The sequence below is a fragment of the Hypomesus nipponensis genome, chromosome 8 (assembly GCF_054491055.1).
Source record: "Hypomesus nipponensis isolate SF chromosome 8, ASM5449105v1, whole genome shotgun sequence".
Lineage (NCBI taxonomy): Eukaryota > Metazoa > Chordata > Actinopteri > Osmeriformes > Osmeridae > Hypomesus > Hypomesus nipponensis.
Genome location: NC_140368.1, coordinates 16,142,783 through 16,153,907, shown reverse-complemented (window position 1 = coordinate 16,153,907; position 11,125 = coordinate 16,142,783). Strand labels below are relative to the sequence as shown.

The 11,125-nt window shown below is 41.9% G+C and overlaps 1 protein-coding gene across 14 annotated transcripts in view; it reads right to left on the bottom strand.

Annotated features, from left to right (window-relative positions):
• mppe1 (metallophosphoesterase 1) overlaps window positions 1-11,125 on the bottom strand; it is a 79,090-nt gene that overhangs the window by 40,099 nt on the left and 27,866 nt on the right. The window lies entirely within an intron of this gene.

Genomic DNA, 11,125 nt, shown 5'->3' with positions numbered 1-11,125 from the left:
TGGGATCAGGGTAATCCTGATTTTTAGGATCAAACTGATCCACATTTCCCACTAAAGTTTTGAAATACTTAACAGCAGTCTTTTATCTGGATTAAAGGCAGGATTGAAATCCCGAATCTGAATCTTCAGGATCAGATTTGCTTTGAAATACTGTTTTTTAGGATCTGATCAGGATTTAATCCAATCCAGGAGGATTAATTCTGTGGGATCATTTTGAAATACCTGCCCCTGTTGACGGAGGCTGACCAGCTGGTAGAGGAGTTTATTATCTCCACCCTGAGAGACAGGTTCCCCTCACACAGATACATTTCACACACATACACACACACACATCCACACAAAGGTGCACACACACAAAGGTACACACACAGGCACACACAAGTACACCCAGGTACACACACACAGCCAGGTACACGCACGCACATACACAGTTACATACTCACACAGGTACACACACACATACACACTCACAGTTACAAACACATACAAAAGTACAGCCAACTCTTGGGTACAGACACACACACAGACACACACACAGGTACACGCTTTATCTGCAGAGATGCAATAACCATAATCCTCCAAATATATGTGACTGGGATTGGTTGTGTTAAGCAGCCAGCGGAACCTGACTTGTCCCTCTACAGGTTCATAGGGGAGGAGTCATCAGCAGCAGGGGAGGGCTGTGTTCTGACTGACAGTGCCACCTGGATCATTGACCCCATTGATGGAACTTGCAACTTCGTCCACAGGTCGTACCCTCTATAAACAGCAACACTGTCTGTGCTACAGTACCATAGCAGCATTATGTATTGCACTGACAATCACTACGGTAACAGTAACACACTAAGTATAACCATGGTGATAGGTAATAAAACTGTTATAATGTCATGTGATACTGTTCCATTTCATGTTAGTTGTTCATTATCTTGATGATTTGTGTTTTGGTATCAGTTTTCCCATGGTAGCTGTCAGCCTTGGCTTTGCAGTAAAACAAGAGGTAAGAGAAACCGATGGTAAATACCTTGGAGGAAGAACTTACTGTCTATCAGGATGTGTATCAGTATTACAAGATCAAAGAAACCAATGAACAGGACATCATATGCCATCTCAGACAAAACTGGCTCAATTTTAATAACCGTTTGGGGTGACGAGTCACTGAAAGTCAACGAGTGGTATGAGTTCAAAATGTCTCAGTGAGGTTTTTCAATAGCCAAGTGACTCTTACTACAACAATGGACACCACGTTTGCAATTGTGGACAATAAAGGAGAAGCTTTACCAGCTGCAGACAACGACACCACACAACTTCAAGGAATCATTCTACAAGTAGCAGTGACAGTTAGCTACCTTTGTCCACGACGCCATCAACTTGCCAATGTCAACATGTCTACCTTGATGGCAAAATGTGACAAAATGTGTACGACACAATTATTACTTTGCTCAGACCATTTCACCAAAGACAATTTTGAAATATAGCTGCAAGCAGCGATGCGGGTTCCTCCGCAAAATGGCAAAATATTATAAAAATGTACATTGTAGAAGGTCAAGAGTTGGACAACAAGAGAGCAAAACTACTTCATGTTGGGCCAACTACAATAGGCTGAATGGGGATTTGAACTCATGAGCATAAGGTTACAAGGCAGCCTCTCTATCCTCTCTGCTACACACCAACTCTTGAGAATGTATGAGTAGAAACGGCAGAAAATTAGCTTTGGTCAGCTTTGGGACAAAGGTTAAGAAGCGGTTGACATTTCAAAGTGGAATTGCATGAAATTGCGCATGGTATTTCATAATGATGTCATCCTGTTAAACTAAACAGATATTCAAATTTAAGACAGGCTAAAAGACTGCGGCTGGATTCAAACCTGCAACCTTATACTTTGCAGGTCACTGTCCCAGTCCATTGAGCTATTCTCAGTGTTGAATATTGTCATGTTCAGTTACTGTATAAAAAAGTACGCTGTTTCTTTTGTGGTAAGAGTTGTTAGATTCAGCCAAAGTTTAAACTACTCAAATTCAATCATATTTTGACATGCCAACGTGAAATTGTTGATGGTACTTCAGAGTGATGTCATCTTGAACCCAATAAGGTTTGAAAACCATCAGTCAAAATGATATTTGATTTATTGACAAAGATATTGAGGCAATGTTGACATTTACATAAATACACCCCTTTCAGACATTTTGTATTACATTTCTCATTCCATTTCACCCTATATAAAAATACACCTGCCCGCACACGAACCCCCAATCCATGCCGTTTATCTCCCTCCCAGCACAAGTCAAGCCAAAGCAGAAATGCTGTAGCGGAGGCATGAATTTAGACGTCGACCAAAAATTGCCTCCCACAATCAAAACACATTGCTCGCAACACTGTTTCCAGAATTTCTCAAAGATGGCTTAGACCGCTTTCCAGAACCACAGTCATCTTACAATGAAGAATAGCCTCATTGGTAAAAGGTCTATGGCACAGCCCATGATGATCTCCTTATCAACATAAAAGTATGAGGCCGACTCTCACTTCCCATTAAACCACACAACATGCACTCTCAGGGTTACCAACAAGATTATTTTAACAAACAAACAACAATATTACAAACATCTAACTGAACGAACACAACAACTGAAATCCCTTGCATAGCTGTTGTAACCAAACTATTTACCACAAGTCTTGCCGTTTTTTGACATGTCGCACTACATGCTGGGTACCCAAGAGCACTGACGCTGATGATCTAGCTGTGCTCCGACTGCGTGATATGACGAGATGCTGCTGACGCGCTAAGGTCTCGACGTCTCCTGAAATGTAACGCGTCTTTCTGCCTTGAAGCTGCGTGCGCATCATCATCAAGACCCCATGTATATGTCAAGATAACATCCAAGCTAACTATTTTGCCAAATCTGACTGCAGCTTTGTATACCATATGTAGCCTACTGTGTTATGGTTGTTTGAGTTAAACAACTTGCTTAATGAATTCAATGGCTGTTAAATGTCAAATCCAACTATACATTTATAAAAGAGAGAGTTCCAATCAAATCTGAATTCTTTTTAAACCTAGAGTGTTAAAATACAACCTTTGCCTAAACTGACATGCACCAACTCAGAGAATTTAGTTTCAACATCCATTTACACATTTAGTCTCTATTTTTTACTCTACTCTTAAGGCATAACTATGTTTAACTTAATGTCTGCGCCTCTCTGTCACCAACTGTCTCTGGAAATTGGGGTTGGGGGCTTCACAGGGTTTCTACAGGTTTAAACAAGTTAAATTTAAGACTTTTAAGACCTTTTAATACCCTTTCCAATTGAAATTAAAGACCAAATTTACGTTGGAAATACAGATAAAAAGTGGAAATATACAGTTATCTTCCAAAACACTGATGTCTGTTCAATATGAACAGTATGGTAAAATGACAACAATCGGTTGAGTTTAAGAACATTATATTTTTTATTACACAATGGTGGAGCAGAAACTAGCAATTCCATGAATCCCATGGAAACAAAGGCAAATGTGTGAGATGTACTGACGTGGAGCACAAATCATCCAAGAAGCAGTACTTCTCTTGAGTGGTTTTTATTCAGATGACTAATCATTGGATTCAAGTCAAAAGTCTATAACTTGAACTGGTTTCATTACTTAAGACCCTAAAAGACAGCAGCTTGGCATGCTGTGACATGGAAAGGATTAAACATTTAGACTTTCATCAAAATAAAAAATGCTGGTTTGTCCTTTTTCATCATTGTCCTCAAAAAAGCAGTCTGAAGAGCTACTGTGTCTGTCTGTCTCTGGAGGGCTGGCAGGCAGGCAGGGGCAAGCAGGGCCTGCAGGCAGGGGCAAGCAGGGCCTGCAGGCAGGGGCAAGCAGGGCCTGCAGGCAGGGGCAAGCAGGGCCTGCAGGCAGGCAGTCAGGGCAGGCCAGCTGGACGAAGCTGTCCTGGGGTCAGGGCTGAAGAGAAGCTATCCTGATTCTGATTCTGTCAAGCTAGAGAGGGGTAGTCCAGCAAGGGATCAGTTTTTCTCTCAGCATCCTCTGTTGAGCAGGCATCTGCATGACCCACCAGACCTGTAAAAGTGAAGAAAGGATCCATGCCAGTTGTGAAAAATTAAGCTTTTTACATCTACACTTGACATAAACTACAGTTTTGACTGTGAAATGCAGTGGCATTACTTGAGCTTGAATCCAAATGAGTTGAACTGATGGAGACCCGGCCATGCAAAGTCACTCAAAACATTTGGCTCGATTCCAGGCTCTGGCAAGAGTATTTAGCTCTAAACTGGTTTATATACACATCTGAGACCAGCTCGCCCTTTGCCTGTAAACAGTGATTCTGACTGTCAGAGACCTTTAAATAGGCTGACCGAGTGAAACTAGCCTGGCTAATGAAGGTTGCTTTCTCAGGAAAATGACAAATGAAATAGGCTTGTTTTAAAGGATCCTATATACTGGCTATCTTCAGTAGACTCTTGTCTACAAAAAGCATCCCTCCCTGACGTTTTAGGACTACAATTTCAGTGTTTCCCACAGATTAGAAAGCTATGTGTGGCGGGGGCGGGGGGGGTTGAACATGATTAACACATTCACAAAATCAAAAACAACAAACAAATAATTAATGCAGGTAGCAACGCTAGTGCTAAATAACTATTTAGCTAACTGGTCGGCTCCATGACGCCGGGTAAGTAGCTAGCTAGCTCCTGAGACTTCTAACCAAAAGAACGAAAGGGAACCTTTGATTAACACATGTTCGTAGGTACCTAGCGAAAAGTAGCCTTAACTTTCATAGACCTTTAGCTCCGGCACTAAAGCTGAAGGCTCGCTGTTAATAGCTGTCGGTCTTACTAGAACGGCGTAGGTATGCATCGTTGCTAACGTGTGCTGACGTTGTGACTGTGCGAATGTGAGAAAGATGCGTTAGTGACAGAGAGACTGAGGAAGAGCAGAGAAAGGAAATGCAGCTGAACGAATACGCTGCGTGTTTTAACCTAAATCGTTTATTTTATTTTTTATGCAATATGTGGCGGCCGGTGTTGATTTTGTGGCGCACCGCCACGAATAAGTCTGTGTGGGAAACACTGAATTTAGTGAATTACAATATCATTTACACACAGCCTCTCCTGCTCATCCTCGACAAATGTAAGAAACTGAGGCCCTACCAAACCCCTCTCATGTAGAGGGATAAGATCGGAGTGCAGGCGGTCCAAGGACACCAGGAGTGTCTGGGTATTGTATGGGCCAAGACTGGGAATGTGGGTGAATACACCATTCTCTGAAATGGCAGCACAAACAGTGATGTTTCCCCCGAGCTGTCCTGGGACAAGTCTATATATTTGATGGAAGCATTTATACTGCTGCATTGCTCCTGTCAGCTAACTAAACTTACTGTGTGATTGTTGATAGGATGTGTCCCCTTGTTTTGTAAAGTTCTAGTTGCACCTGACAATGACTGTAAGCAGATGATCCAAGAGATCCATATTACAGTATATACCATGATGTTTTTCATGGTATAATGTGCCTGAAAGATTTTGACAGTGGAGTGAACTATTGTGCAGGTGATTACATTACATTACATTACATTTATTCATTTAGCAGACGCTTTTATCCAAAGCGACTTCCAAGAGAGAGCTTTACAAAAGAGCATAGGTCACTGAACATAACAACGAGATAGTCCCAAACATTGCAAGCAGCCAAAACATGAAGCATACATTGTGAAAAAGCTAAACAAGTGCCAAAAGGGAAGACCCATAAGAGCATGTAGTTATACAAGTTACAAATAAAACAACATGAACCACAAAAGTGCAGGACTGTACCTGTAAAAGAACAATCAACAGTAAAATATTACACAGCAAGTACAAGACTTAACTTCGTTATATCTAACCTACAATAGCAACAAGTCACTCAATAAGAGTCGTAGTGATCCTGGAGGAGACTAACAAATCCAGCCAAGCATTCTTAAGTGCCGTTGTACTCCCGGAACAAGTGCGTCTTGATAATGAACAAGGTGAACAAGGTGATAATGTACACAAGGAAATTATGCCAATATGTTTTGCAGAGAACAACCACTTGACTGAGAAACAACAGTCAGTTTAGACCAGCAAGATGTTTTCAATTGATAGTTGGCCTAATTGAAGGCAATTATACTCAACCATTTCAAAGATGTGCTAAATCATTTGAAATGTGTGCAAACTGTAGGCAATTGCACTTGTCATTTACAAGGATGTGCTAATATAATTGCAATTTGATTAAAGGAATGAAAAATTCCAATCTGTTGTGAACAAGTGCGCAGCGGTTTGGAGGTTTGCACGTGTTGTTTTGAGAATATAATTTCTGTTTCGTGAAATGAGCCAAAGCAATGGAGAAAAACAGTAAGATAGAGACGGCTTAAAAAGACTTAGACCAGCTGTGATGCCTGCATACTAAATGCAACGGTCGGGGAGGTGTGCAGCGGGTAGGCTATATCTGCTGGTTACTTGTTGAATAACTGCTGTGAAATTGTAGTAATTAATAAATGCACCGATAAATGTTCAATATGATCTGCTGTTTTTACATCACCCACCAGTCATTTCTGAACCCAGTGTATGGTCGAGGGTTAAAAAACTGGTGGATATGAAAGTTAGCAATAGCCTAGGACTACGTATGCAGTGTCAGATCCACAACCGTTATCTCTACTGAAGTATATTTATTATTCAGGTAGATCCCTTGCCTGTTGCGCAAATTCATTTCAGTAAGCCAGGACACATCGCCACTGATGCTAGGTGCATGCATAATTGGAATGCATGCATGATGCATAATTGGAAATTCCCTTCCATGACAAGTTACAGCACCCCAAACCACTTTTTTAAAGCACTATTAACCCAGATGGCAAACTTACTTGAAACTACACTGAATCAACATTCCACCTTCAACGCTAATTTCTTTGAACCAACGTCAGACTATGTTGACCCATCATAATTTTGCTCCCTTATTTAATATTGAAACAACGATAAAAAACCAACGCGATTCCAACGGTATTTCCACCAATATTACAATTGAAACAACGTTGAAAAAACTACCAAAATCAAGGCTATTCTAACGGTATTTCCACCAATATTACAATTGAAACAACGTTGAAAGATCAACACGCTATTATTTACAGCAGAAACCCAGTCATCTCGTAGTCCCGTTTTTATAGGAAATTTAAACTTGTTGACAACTTGTTTTTCCCCAATCTCGACGAACAGCCAAACACAGCAACAATTGATAATGTTTGCCACTGTAACTTGCTCACTTATGCTTCTAAACTAGCTGACTTCCATCAAAACAATCATTCACGCGTCTGAAACCGAAAGCTTTCAAGGGCCAAACTTGACGAATTAAAATTCTTCACCTTATTCCTAGCTCCCATGATCCATTTCCTGAATTATGGGCGCGACTTCCGGAGCAGGCGATTGTCATGGTAACGCTCATAAACGCTCATTGCGGTAAGCTAATTCTGATGCGAAATAAAACATGTGGGAACACAGTTACACCAGAATCGGGACAGTTTGATCATACCTCTGCCTTCTACTATCGAGGGCTGGGAGGACGACCTGAAAAAGTGGCCTCAAATAACGTACAATAGCATATTTAGCTACTTTATTAACTCTGTTGCTACGAACGGTGAAGCGATAAATAACCTGAAAAGCCTGAAGAGTCATATCAGTAGCTAGGTACCTCCACAGCAATAAAGTTGGTCGCGATTTAATAAAGGAGGTGGGACACAACCTTATCCACCTTAAAGCAGACATAGAGCCGAGTCAGAGCCGCAAAAATCACCGGTCTTGGGTTTTAGTTTCATCGTCAGGTGAAATAGAAACGGCTGAGTGCTCATGTGTAGCTGGACCAGCACACTACTAACCCACAAAAATTCATAGATGAATAATTGCATCCCACCTTTACTGACAGTACTGCAACTAAATCTGTGGAGGTCTTTCGTAGCCTAAACACAAAGTAGGATGCGGATTTCCTCCATCTGCTTTTTTGTCCACAAAATGAAATGAGTACACATACAATAGTGTTTTGGGTGGTCTCTTCAAGGCTAGGTTTTTCAGCGACATTCTTTTGTAGTCCTCATCTGTCGGCAGGCAAAGGAAATTGTACCGTTTGTCACAAGAACAATCCCTTTCTGTTGTGGGTGTGTGTTCAACACACTGTAGTTGAAGCCACAGATTTAGCTAAATCTGGTTGTTAGCTAGCCTGGCTGCTAGCCCAACTTCTCCCGCCCACAAAAAAATTTGTTCGGGAAGTTGGGTCTGGAGGGTCTCATATTGGGGACAACTACAGAAAACCCAGAATCGGGACGGACCATGAAATTGCCAGGGCGGGCTTTATACGATGATGGACAGATGATCAACAGTAACGTAGTCAACAACGTCACGAAAGAGCCCTTGGGTTGAATTCGTTTTCAACAAACAACATAATAAGTTGCTCTGATTGGTTGTAGGTCTATCCAATTGAGCGTAGAGGCATTTGTTTTACGAGTTCGGTTGAAACACGCTCCGTACTCAAGGTCCAACGGAGAGTTTTCAGACTCATATTCTGACTAGAATTATGAGTATGACAACGTCAGGCTAGTTGTTAGCTAGTAAAGCCGCAAACAGCGCAACAGGTAGCCTACCAGAGCTCCGCAATGACATTTTATAACAATGATAATAACAATCAAATGACAACAAGTGTTTAAAAACAAACCAGTTTTGGTTAAATTACTTGTTCCGGGAGTACAACAGCACTTAAGAATGCTTGGCTGGACTTGTTAGTTAGTTTCCTCCAGGATCACAATGACTCTTATTAAGTGACTCATTGCTCTTTTAGGTTAGATATAACGAAGCTAAGTCTTGTACTCGCTGTGAAATATGTTACTGTTGATTGTTCTTCTACAGGTACAGTCCTGCACTTTTGTGGTTCATGTTGTTTTAATTTGTAACTTGTATAACTGCATGCTCTTATGGGTCTTCCCTTTTGGCACTTGTTTAGCTTTTTCACAATGTATGCTTCATGTTTTGGCTACTTGCAATGTTTGGGACAATCTCGTTGTTATGATCAGTGACCTATGCTCTTTTGTAAAGCTCTCTCTTGGAAGTCGCTTTGGATAAAAGCATCTGCTAAATGAATAAATGTAAATGTAATGTAAATGTAAATTACAGTTGAAATTACTTTAGAAAGAATCACTGTTGACGGCTGGCTGGGACTAACGCATAGCAAACCGCAACTTCCGCTACTCACCGGAAGTTGCACCCATAATCGTTTCTACTGTAGACCCCCTGAGAATAAGGTGGATAGGTAGAAGGCTAAATACATTTCAAAACACATCAACATAGCGTACCTTACTTAGCAAATGACTATAGCTAGACTAGCTGTTGTTGGCATAAGAAGGGAAGCTTCCAAAAAATAGCCAGAAAACAAATAGCAGTCTAGCCTATAATTACTAACGCCTGTCTAGATTATCTATTTGAAAGAACTGGCGAAAGGCAGGTGCAAGATACAGGATACGTGAGCATTGCTAATAACTGTTGCGGTTGTGATGAACATAAGTTCGGAACGCACCTCTTTTCAGCTACAGCTTCATAGCAAATCCTGCTTAACATTGTCCGAGGTTTTCAAATCCGTCCTTGGTGAAATGGTTCGAGCAAATGTGTAATTGAGGGTCGAACTGCACAGGGATCTTCTACGCTAGAGCTGAGGTATACATCAGCCATGCCCGTCGAGTCAATATTAGCAAGACTAGCTCATCTGCTTTTTATTAACGCTGATTTGCAAGGAATGCAAGAACAGCTAGATATCGAAAACACCTAGGCCCCGTCCACACTAGCCCAGGTAAATTTAGAAAGGCATACATATGTCTGCGTTTGCACCTACCGTCCACACTAATACGGCGTATTCGGATACTGAAAACGGAGCTTTTCGAATACGCTCCCCTAGCCGGAGACATTTGAAAATGCCGGGTATGCGTTGTAGGCCCCGTCCACACTAGCCCGGGTAAATTTAGAAACGCATACATATGTCTGCGTTTGCACCTCCCGTCCACACTAATACGGCGTATTCGGATACTGAAAACTGAGCTTTTCGAATACGCTCCCCTAGCTGGAGACATTTGAAAACGCCGGGTAGGCCTACGCGTAGTAGTGTGGACGGGGTCCCCGGAGCTTTTCAGATACGATGTCGCTCAGTTGCCATGGCACTAGGGTAGCTTGTGCTCTTGAGGTTATAACGTCAAGATGGAAAGTGAAAGAAATATGCTGCTCCGTCTCTATAACTTATTTATAAGTTAGTGTAACTGTTTTTTGTATGACAGTTTTTTTAAACCTCAAAACAAGTGTCGGTCTCACCTGATTGCGTGCATGCAAACAGAGCAACGTGGCGGGAGGGAGTGACAGAAGTGGCGTAACCATGACGACGATTCTCATGTATCCGTGTTAGTGTGGACGGCAAACATTTGGAAAACGATGTGAAAACGCTAGTGTGGACGGAGATCGTTTTCAATTCGAATACGCGTATTTGTATTTACCCGGGCTAGTGTGGACGGGGCCGTAGTGTGGACGGGGTCCCCGGAGCTTTTCAGATACGATGTCGCTCAGTTGCCATGGCACTGGGGTAGCTTGTGCTCTTGAGGTTATAACGTCACGATGGAAAGTGAAAGAAATATGCTGCTCCGTCTCTATAACTTATTTATAAGTTAGTGTAACTGTTTTTTGTATGACAGTTTTTTTTTAAACCTCAAAACAATTGTCAGTCTCAGCTGATTGCATGCATGTAAACAGAGCAGCGTGGTGGGAGGGACAGAAGTGGCGTAACCATGACAACAATTGTCATGTATCCGTGTTAGTGTGGACGGCAAATATTTGTAAAACGATGTGAAAACGCTAGTGTGGACGGAGATCGTTTTCAATTCAAATACGCGTATTTGTATTTACCCGGGCTAGTGTGGACGGGGCCCTAGACTGTACCCAGATAAAAAAAGTATCCGTGCCAGGTCTGTGCCGGACCTATTACAACATCCGTACCGGATGCGTAAAATGGACCTGGCCCGGGGTCAGATGCACAACGGGCCAAAACTGTTACGGATCTGGAATCCGGATCTAAAACTGATTTGGACCAGCATTGGCCCGGCTCAGACAC